This window comes from Penaeus vannamei, unplaced genomic scaffold (assembly GCF_042767895.1).
Source record: "Penaeus vannamei isolate JL-2024 unplaced genomic scaffold, ASM4276789v1 unanchor5376, whole genome shotgun sequence".
Lineage (NCBI taxonomy): Eukaryota > Metazoa > Arthropoda > Malacostraca > Decapoda > Penaeidae > Penaeus > Penaeus vannamei.
The window spans coordinates 10,001-20,000 of record NW_027218354.1 but is presented as its reverse complement, the minus strand read 5'-3'; the positions used below and the strand labels follow the sequence as shown (position 1 = coordinate 20,000).

The following is a 10,000-nucleotide window of genomic DNA, read 5'->3' as shown; positions in this document are numbered from 1 at the left end:
CAAGCCAGCGCCTGACCGCCTCGGCACCACATCACGACGTCAGTCCAGCGCCTGACCGCCTCGGCACCACATCACGACGTCAGTCCAGCGCCTGACCGCCTCGGCACCACATCACGACGTCAGTCCAGCGCCTGACCGCCTCGGCACCACATCACGACGTCAAACCAGCGCCTGACCGCCTCGGCACCACATCACGACGTCAAACCAGCGCCTGGCCGCCTCGGCACCACATCACGACGTCAAACCAGCGCCTGACCGCCTCGGCACCACATCACGACGTCAAACCAGCGCCTGACCGCCTCGGCACCACATCACGACGTCAAACCAGCGCCTGACCGCCTCGGCACCACATCACGACGTCAAACCAGCGCCTGACCGCCTCGGCACCACATCACGACGTCAGTCCAGCGCCTGACCGCCTCGGCACCACATCACGACGTCAAACCAGCGCCTGACCGCCTCGGCACCACATCACGACGTCAAACCAGCGCCTGACCGCCTCGGCACCACATCACGACGTCAAACCAGCGCCTGACCGCCTCGGCACCACATCACGACGTCAAACCAGCGCCTGACCGCCTCGGCACCACATCACGACGTCAAACCAGCGCCTGACCGCCTCGGCACCACATCACGACGTCAAACCAGCGCCTGACCGCCTCGGCACCACATCACGACGTCAAACCAGCGCCTGACCGCCTCGGCACCACATCACGACGTCAAACCAGCGCCTGACCGCCTCGGCACCACATCACGACGTCAGTCCAGCGCCTGACCGCCTCGGCACCACATCACGACGTCAGTCCAGCGCCTGGCCGCCTCGGCACCCACCGAGTGAAGGCAGCTCGCGCATTGTATCATCACACTGGTGCCAGCCAGTCGGAAAACAGCTCCATATTTTTACACTCTCTCCTCTCCTCTGCCCCTCCCCTCCCTCCCTCTCTCTCTCCGCCCGCGTCTCTCTCTCTCTCTCACACTTCTTCCTCCCTCAGGCCAGACGCCCTTGCATGGCGCCGCAGGGAACGGCCACACCTCCGTCGTGGAGCTGCTGGTGTCGAGGGGCGCCGACCCCAACGCCACAGACCTCGCTGGTGAGGGGACGAGACTGCACTGCGGTCTTTTTCTTAGATTTCTATTTTTATGATTCATAGTTATTTTCACAATCATAGTTATTTTTATAATAATTTTCATTTTTATAATTCATAGTTATTTTCACAATCATAGTTATTTTTATAATTCATAGTTATTTTCATAATCATTTTTATTTTTATAATTATTTTTATTTTTATTATTCATAGTTATTTTTATAATCATTTTTATTCTTATAATTCATAGTTATTTTCACAATCATAGTTATTTTTATAATCATTTTTATTTTTATAATTCATAGTTATTTTCATAATCATTTTTATTTTTATAATTATTTTTATTTTTATAATTCATAGTTATTTTTATAATTATTTTTATTTTTATTTTTATAATTATTATTGTTATAATTATTTTTATTTTTATGATTAATTTTATTTTTATAATTCATAGTTATTTTTATATTTTTTTATAATTATTTTTACGTTTATAATTATTTTTATTTTTATAATTCGTAGTTATTTTTATATTTATTTTTATTTTTATAATTCATAGGATTGTTCTTTATCATTTTCATTCCAAATAATCATTTACAAATACAATGATAATGCTAATAATGATAGTGATTATAGAATGGAAAGGATAAATATAAGAAAATAATGATTATGACAATAAAACAAAAGAAAAGACAGAAACATATATAAATAATACAATAGAAAATAAAAGAATAAAGAAAATATACTAAGGCTCAATAGAATTAAGGACACAACATATCAATAAAACTATGAATGTAATCAATTAAAGAACAAAAGAAAAAAGCATAATAATAATGATAATGACGATAATAATTATATTGATAATAATAGATAATAATGATAATACACTTTACTGAGGCAGCAGGAACGATATTCCTTTTGATACAATCATTATTGGATATGTTTGTTGTTTTGTTTCTGATCGGTATTAATATTTGTCATCATTATCATTAAAGATAATGATTATTGAAAATATTAAAAGTAATGATTTAAACTATCATTGCAAGTAATTCTTATTATTTATATTATTATCATTAACATTATGATTATCATTACTAAAATTATTGTTACCATTTTAATTATCAGCATCATTACTGTTATTAGTATTATTATCAATGTTATGTTTCATTATTATCATAGTATTACACACCTCCTCATTCCTTGAGATATACAAGGAACTCATTTTGAATTAGATATTATCATTTCATTTAGCGATTTCTGGAACCATGTAATAATATCTCGCAAAGAAATATTGTCTCGGGAAAAAGGACTAATTGGCACCTTCCGCCATGCGCCCGCGCTTTTAGTGGAAAAAAACAACAACAAAAGAAGTGGTTTCCATTCCTTTATTGTGCATATTGAGGGCACCATGTGACCCGATGGTGTTTATGCTAAGTAGTGTCCTGGGCATTTGTATTCTGTGCATCTTGACGCCATTTATGTGTCTCAGTAGAGCGCGAGTGTAACAGGAGTTGCCAATTAGTAGGGTTCCCAGAGCCGATATTTGCTTTCGAGATATATTATGTTAGACAAATTTGCCAAATGATGTGTGTGTATGTGGGCTTGTGTGTATATACTCATATATAAAGAAATAGATGTAGATAGAGATAGATATATGTATATATGAATATGTATATGTCTATACATATAAATGTGTTTATGAGCCACACTCGGAGAGGCCTTCCTTCCCTGCTTTCATCTCCCTCCCTCCCATCTCTTCGTTCTCTTGTCTCTCTCCTCTCCCTCCCTCCCTCCTTCATCCCTTGTCACTCTCCTCTCCCTCCCTCCCTCCTTCATCCCTTGTCACTCTCCTCTCCCTCCCTCCCTCCTTCATTCCCTTGTCTTTCTCCTCTTCCTCCCTCCCTCCCCCCTTCGTCCCCTTGTCTCACTCCTCTCCTTCTCTCCCTCCATCCTTCGTTCCTTCGTCTATCTCCTCTCCCTCCCTCCCTCCCTCCTTCGTCCCCTTGTCTCTCTCCTCTCCCTCCCTCCCCCCTTCGTGCCCTTGTCTCTCTCCTCTCCCTCCCTCCCTCGCTCCTCCGTCCTCTTGTCTCTCTCCTCTCCCTCCCTCCCTCCCTCCTTCGTCCCCTTGTCTCTCTCCTCTCCCTCCCTCCCTCCCATCTCTTCGTTCTCTTGTCTCTCTCCTCTCCCTCCCTCCCTCCTTCATCCCTTGTCACTCTCCTCTCCCTCCCTCCCTCCCTCCTTCGTCCCTTGTCTCTCTCCTCTCCCTCCCTTCCTCCCTCCCTCCTTCGTCCCTTGTCTCTCTCCTCTCCCTCCCTCCCTCCTTCATCCCCTTGTCACTCTCCTCTCCCTCCCTCCCTCCTTCATTCCCTTGTCTCTCTCCTCTTCCTCCCTCCCTCCCTCCTTCGTCCCTTGTCTCTCTCCTCTCCCTCCCTCCCTCCCTCCCTCTTTCGCCCCCTTGTCTCTCTCCTCTCCCTCCCTCCCTCCTTCGTCCCCTTGTCTCTCTCCTCTCCCTCCCTCCCTCCTTCGTCCCCTTATCTCTCTCTTCTCCCTCATTCCCTCCTTCGTCCCCTTGTCTTTCTCCTCTCCCTCCCTCCCTCCCTCCTTCGTCCCTTGTCTCTCTCTCCTCTCCCTCCCTCCCTCCTTCGTCCGTTGTCTCTCTCCTCTCCCTCCCTCCTTCCCTCCTTCGTCCCCTTGTCTCTCTCCTCTCCCTCCCTCCCTCCCTCCTTCGTCCCTTGTCTCTCTCTCCTCTCCCTCTCTCCCTCCTTCGTCCCTTGTCTCTCTCCTCTCCCTCCCTCCCTCCCTCCTTCGTCCCCTTGTCTCTCTCCTCTCCCTCCCTCCCTCCCTCCTTCGTCCCTTGTCTCTCTCCTCTCCCTCCCTCCATCCCTCCCTCCTTTGTCCCCTTGTCTCTCTCCTCTTCCTCCCTCCCTCCTTCCTTCGTCCCCTTGTCTCTCTCCTCTCCCTCCCTCCCTCCCTCCTTCGTCCCCTTGTCTCTCTCCTCTCCCTCCCTCCCTCCTTCGTCCTCTTGTCTCTCTCCTCTCCCTCCCTCCCATCTCTTCGTTCTCTTGTCTCTCTCCTCTCCCTCCCTCCCTCCTTCATCCCTTGTCACTCTCCTCTCCCTCCCTCCCTCCCTCCCTCCCTCCCTCCCTCCCTCCTTCGTCTCTTGTTTCTCTCCTCTCCCTCCCTCCCTACCTCCTTCGTTTCCTTGTCTCTCTCCTCTTTCCCTCCCTCCCTCCTTCGTCCCTTGTCTCTCTCCTCGCCCTCCGTCCCTCCTTCCTCCCCTTGTCTCTCTCCTCTCCCTCCCTCCCTCCTTCATCCCTTGTCACTCTCCTCTCCCTCCCTCCCTCCTTCATCCCTTGTCACTCTCCTCTCCCTCCCTCCCTCCCTCCCTTCTTCTTCCCTTGTCTCTCTCCTCTCCCTCCCTCCCTCCTTCATCCCTTGTCACTCTCCTCTCCCTCCCTCCCTCCTTCATCCCTTGTCACTCTCCTCTCCCTCCCTACATCGTCCCCTTGTCTCTCTCCTCTCCCTCACTCCCTCCCTCCTTCGTCCCTTGTCTCTCTCCTCTCCCTCCCTCCCTCCCTCCCTCCTTCGTCCCTTGTCTCTCTCCTCTTTCTTCCTCACTCCTTCGTCCCCTTGTCTCTCTTCTCTCCCTCCCTCCCTCCTTCGTCCCTTGTCTCTCTCCTCTCCCTCCCTCCCTCCCTCCCTCCTTCGTCCCTTGTCTCTCTCCTCGCCCTCCGTCCCTCCTTCCTCCCCTTGTCTCTCTCCTCTCCCTCCCTCCCTCCTTCATCCCTTGTCACTCTCCTCTCCCTCCCTCCCTCCTTCATCCCTTGTCACTCTCCTCTCCCTCCCTCCCTCCCTCCCTTCTTCGTCCCTTGTCTCTCTCCTCTCCCTCCCTCCCTCCATCGTCCCCTTGTCTCTCTCCTCTCCCTCCCTCCCTCCCTCCTTCGTCCCCTTGTGTCTCTCCTCTCCCTCCCTCCCTCCTCCATCCCTTGTCCCTCTCCTCTCCCTCCGTCCCTCCTTCATTCCCTTGTCTTTCTCCTCTTCCTCCCTCCATCCCTCCCTCCTTTGTCCCCTTGTCTCTCTCCTCTTCCTCCCTCCCTCCCTTCTTCGTCCCCTTGTCTCTCTCCTCTCCCTCATTCCCCTTCCCTCCTTCGTCCCTTGTCTCTCTCCTCTCCCTCCCTCCCTCCTTCGTCCCCTTGTCTCTCTGCTTTCCCTCCCTCCCTCCTTCGTCCCTTTGTCTCTCTCCTCTCTCTCCCTCCCTCCTTCGTCCCCTTGTCTCTCTGCTCTCCCTGCTTCCCTCCCTCCTTCGTCCCTTGTCTCTCTCCTCTCCCTCCCTCCCACCCTCCTTCGTTCCCTTGTCTCTCTCCTCTCCCTCCCTCCTTCCCTCCTTCGTCCCCTTGTCTCTCTCCTTTCCCTCCCTCCCACCCTCCTTCGTTCCCTTGTCTCTCTCCTCTCCCTCCTTCGTCCCCTTGTCTCTCTCCTCTCCCTCCCTCCCTCCTTCGTCCCTTGTCTCTCTCCTCTTTCTCCCTCCCTCCTTCGTCCCTTGTCTCTCTCCTCTCCCTCCCTCCCTCCTTCATCCCTTGTCACTCTCCTCTCCCTCCCTCCCTCCTTCATCCCTTGTCACTCTCCTCTCCCTCCCTCCCTCCTTCATTCCCTTGTCTTTCTCCTCTTCCTCCCTCCCTCCCTCCTTCGTTACCTTGTCTCTCTCCTCTTCCTCCCTCCCTCTCTCCTTCGTCACCTTGTCTCTCTCCTCTCTCTCCCTTCCTCCCTCCCTCCTTCGTCCCTTGTCTCTCTCCTCTCCCTCCCTCCCTCCCTCGCCCCCTTGTCTCCCTCCTCTCCCTTCCTTCCTCCTTCGTCCCCTTGTCTCTCTCCTCTCCCCCACTCCCTCCCTCCTTCTTCCCTTGTCTCTCTCCTCTTTCTTCCTCACTCCTTCGTCCCCTTGTCTCTCTTCTCTCGCTCCCTCCCTCCTTTGTCCCCTTGTCTATCTCCTCTCCCCCCCTCCCTCCCTGCTCCGGCCCCTTGTCTCTCTTCTCTGCCTCCCTCCCTCCCTCCCTCCTTCGTCCCTTGTCTTTTTCCTCTCCCTCCCTCCCTCCCTCCTTTGTCCCCTTGTCTCTCTCCTCTTCCTCCCTCCCTCCTTCGTCTCTCTCCTCTCCCTCCCTCCCTCCCTCCTTCATCCCTTGTCACTCTCCTCTCCCTCCCTCCCTCCTTCATCCCTTGTCACTCTCCTCTCCCTCCCTCCCTCCTTCATTCCCTTGTCTTTCTCCTCTTCCTCCCTCCCTCCCTCCTTCGTCCCCTTGTCTCTCTCCTCTCCCTCCCTCCCTCCTTCGTCCTTTGTCTCTCTCCTCTCCCTCCCTCCCTCCCTCCCTCCCTCCCTCCCTCCCTCCTTCGTCCCTTGTCTCTCTCCTCTCCCTCCCTCCCTCGCTCCTTCGTTCCCTTGTCTCTCTCCTCTCCCTCTTTCGTCCTCTTGTCTCTCTCCTCTCCCTCCCTCCTTCCTTCGTCCCTTGTCTCTCTCCTCTCCCTCCCTCCCTCCTTCGTCCATTGTCTCTCTCCTCTCCCTCCCTCCTTCCCTCCTTCGTCCCCTTGTCTCTCTCCTCTTCCTCCCTCCCTCCTTCGTCCCCTTGTCTCTCTCCTCTCCCTCCCTCCCTCCCTCCTCCGTCCTCTTCTCTCTCTCCTCTCCCTCTCTCCCTCCCTCCTTCGTCCCCTTGTCTCTCTCCTCTCCTTCCCTCCTCCATCCTCTTGTCTCTCTCCTCTCCCTCCCTCCCTCCCTCCTCCGTCCTCTTGTCTCTCTCCTCTCCCTCCCTCCCTCCCTCCTTCGTCCCCTTGTCTCTCTCCTCTCCCTCCCTCCTTCGTCCCCTCATCTCTCTCCTCTCCCTCCCTCCTCCGTCCTCTTGTCTCTCTCCTCTCCCTCCCTCCCTCCTTCATTCCCTTGTCTTTCTCCTCTTCCTCCCTCCCTCCCTCCTCCATCCCCTTGACTCCCTCCTCACCCTCCATCCATCCTTTCTTCCCTTGTCTCTCTCCTCTCCCTCCCTCGCTCCTTCGTCGCCTTGTCTCTATCCTCACTCTCCCTCCCTTCCTCCCTCGTCCCCTTGTCTCTCTCCTCTTCCTCCCTCCCTCCCTCCTTCGTCCCTTGTCTCTCTCCTCACCCTCCATCCATCCCTCCCTCCCTCCTTCGTCCCTTGTCTCTCTCCTCTCCCTCCTTCCCTCCCTCCCTCCCTCCTTCGTCCCCTTGTCTCTCTCCTCTCCCTCCCTCCCTCCCTCGTTCGTCCCCTTGTCTCTCTCCTCTCCCTCCCTCCCTCCCTCCTTCGATCCCTTGTCTCTCTCCTCTCCCTCCCTCCCTCCTTCGTCCCCTTGTCTCTCTCCTCTCTCTCCCTCCATCCCTCCTTCGTCCCCTTGTCTCTCACCTCTCCCTCCCTCCCTCCCTCCTTCGTTACCTTGTCTCTCTCCTCTTCCTCCCTCCCTCACTCCTTCGTCCGCTTGTCTCTCTCCTCTCCCTCCCTCCCTCCCTCCCTCCCTCCTTCGTCCCTTGTCTCTCTCCTCTTTCTCCCTCCCTCCTTCGTCCCCTTGTCACTCCCCTCTCGCTCCCTCCCTCCCTCCTTCGTCCCCTTGTCTCTCTCCTCTCCCTCCCTCCCTCCCTCCCTTCTTCGTCCCTTGCCTCTCTCCTCTCCCTCCCTCCCTCCATCGTCCCCTTGCCTCTCTCCTCTCCCTCCCTCCCTCCCTCCCTCCCTCCTTCGTCCCTTGTCTCTCTCCTCTCCCTCCCTCCCTCCATCGTCCCCTTGTCTCTCTCCTCTCCCACCCTCCCTCCCTCCTTCGTCCCCTTGTCTCTCTCCTCTGCCTCCCTCCCTCCCTCCCTCCCTCCTTCGTCCTCTTGTCTCTCTCTTCTCCCTCCGTCCCTCCTTCCTCCCCTTGTCTCTCTCCACTCCCTCCCTCCCTCCTTCGTCCCCTTGTCTCTCTCCTCTCCCTCCCTCCCTCCCTCCCTCCTTCGTCCCTTGTCTCTCTCCTCTCCCTCCGTCCCTCCTTCCTCCCCTTGTCTCTCTCCTCTACCTCCCTCCCTCCCTCCCTCCCTCCCTCCCTCCCTCCCTCCCTCCCTCCCTCCTTCGTCCCCTTGTCTCTCTCCTTTTCCTCCCTCCCTCCTTCGTCCCCTTGTCTCTCTCCTCTCCCTCCCTTCCTCCCTCCCTCCTTCGTCCCTTGTCTCTCTCCTCTCCCTCCTTCCCTCCTTCGTCCCCATGTCTCTCCCTCTCCCTTCCTCCCTCCTTCGTCCCCTCGTCCCTCTCCCTTCCCTCCCTCCCTCCCTCCTTCGTCCCTTGTCTCTCTCCTCTCCCTCCCTCCTTCCTTCGTCCCTTGTCTCTCTCCTCTCCCTCTCCCTCCCTCCCTCCTTCGTCCCCTTGTCTCTCTCCTCTCCCTCCCTCCCTCCTTCGTCCCTTGTCTCTCTCTCCTCTCCCTCCCTCCCTCCTTCGTCCCCTTGTCTCTCTCTCTCTTTTTCTTTCCCTCCCTCCCTCCCTCCTTCGTCCCTTGTCTCTTTCCTCTCCCTCCCTCCCTCCTTCGTTCCCTTGTCTCTCTCCTCTCCCTCCTTCGTCCCCTTGTCTCCCTCCTCTCCCTCCCTCCTTCCCTCCTTCGTCCCCTTGTCTCTCTCCTCTTTCTCCCTCCCTCCCTCCTTCGTTACCTTGTCTCTCTCCTCTTCCTCCCTCCCTCATTCCTTCGTCCCTTGTCTCTCTCCTCTTTCTCCCTCCCTCCTTCGTCCCTTGTCTCTTTCCTCTCCCTCCCTCCCTCCCTCCTCCGTTCCCTTGTCTCTCTCCTCTCCCTCCTTCCTCCCCTTGTCTCTTTCCTCTCATCTTCTTCCTCCTTGTGTGTCTCTTTCCTCTTCCTCCTTGTGTGTCTCTCTCCTCTTTTTATCCATTTCTTTTCCTTCCATCCTCTTCTTTCCTCTCCTCTTTCTTTGTCTCTCCCTCTCCTCCTCCTCTTCCTCCTTGTGTGTCTCCCTCCTCTCCTCCTCCTTCTTCTTGTGTCTCTCTTCTCTCCTCCTCCTTCTTGTTTGTCTCCCTCTCCTCTTCCTCCTCCCCCTCCTCCTCCTCCTCCTCCTCCTCCTCTTCCTGGTCCCCCCTCCTCCCTTTTCCTCCTCCTCCTCCCCCCTCATTTAATCCCATAAGGTAACTTCCCCCCAACTACCCTCCCCCTTCGCCGATGAACCTCCCGCCTTCCCTCCGTCGCCCTCTCACCCACACTCTCCCTCTTCCCGTCTTTCTCCCTCTTTCCCTCTTCCCGTCTCTCTCCCTCCCTCCCTCTTCCCGTCTCTCTCCCTCTCTCCATTACTAATAATCATTGCCCCTCCTCCCTCTCTACCTTTTTCCCCCTCCTTCCGAGCCCCCCTCGCCCCTCTTCGCCCCCTCCCCATTTACCCATCCCCCCTTCCCCACCCCCAGTCTTCCTGTCGATGGGTTTCCATGATGGGTTTGTTACCTCAGCGGGGCTGGCGTGTGTCTCATTACCCCCCCCCCTCCCCCTCCCCCTCCCCCCACGAAAGGAGTTAGGGCTTTTGGGACCGAGGTGGAGAGGCTTCTGAAGGGGGGTGAGGTGAATAGGGGGGCAGGCAGGCAGTCAGACAGGCAGGCAGGCAGGCAGTCAGACAGACAGGCAGGCAGGCAGGCAGGCAGGCAGGCAGGCAGGCAGGCAGGCAGACAGGCAGGCAAGCAAGCAAGGCGGCAGGAGGCAAAGGAAGCGGGACGCAGAGGGCAGGCAGGCAGGCAGGGGGAGGCGGCAGGGGAGGGAGGAGGCAGGCAGACAGGCAAGCAGGCAGGCAGGCAGACAGGCAGGCAGGCAGGCAGGCAGGCAGGCTGACAGACAGACAGGCAGGCAAGCAGGCAGGCAGACAGGCAAGCAGGCAAGCAGACAGGCAAACAGGCAGGCAGGCAAGCAAGCAGGCAGGC

The 10,000-nt window shown here is 55.0% G+C and overlaps 1 protein-coding gene across 1 annotated transcript in view; it reads left to right on the top strand.

The window, feature by feature from the left end:
* LOC138861441 (uncharacterized) overlaps nt 1-1,111 on the top strand; it is a 17,373-nt gene extending 16,262 nt beyond the window's left edge. Inside the window, exon 3 of the transcript XR_011398502.1 lies at nt 993-1,111. The gene's annotated coding sequence lies outside the window, so the exon portion shown is untranslated. The remainder of the gene's footprint in view (nt 1-992) is intronic.
* The last annotated feature ends 8,889 nt before the right edge of the window (nt 1,112-10,000 follow it).